A 370-nucleotide genomic window follows, 5' to 3' on the forward strand; every position below is an offset into this window, starting at 1 on the left:
GATAATGCAAACAAATTTCCTCCCCACCCTCCATCCTGTCCCCAAGGTCCCTGGAGCTGGTGGAGCCCGAGAGGCCATGTGAGTGTCACTCAGAGCTGCTGACACCATCCAACCCTTGTAGTGGGGCTGGGGGTCCCGGCAGGGCTCTGGGGGCTGCACTGGGAGTGTGGGGGGAGCCAGGAAGGCTCCTGAGCCACAGCCCCGTGGGGTTGATTCAGTCTGGGCCTCCTGTGGTTTCCCCCCCTGAGCTGTCACACCAGGCACCCACACACAGCACCCAGGGTGCATCCCACCCCGACACCACCCCCACGAGCTGGTGGGGAGCCCCTGGGGCAGTGTGGGGTGTTCAAATCCCCTCACCCACGTGTTT

Source organism: Acanthisitta chloris, unplaced genomic scaffold (genome assembly GCF_000695815.1).
Source record: "Acanthisitta chloris isolate BGI_N310 unplaced genomic scaffold, ASM69581v1 scaffold4948, whole genome shotgun sequence".
In the NCBI taxonomy this organism is placed as follows: Eukaryota; Metazoa; Chordata; class Aves; order Passeriformes; family Acanthisittidae; genus Acanthisitta; species Acanthisitta chloris.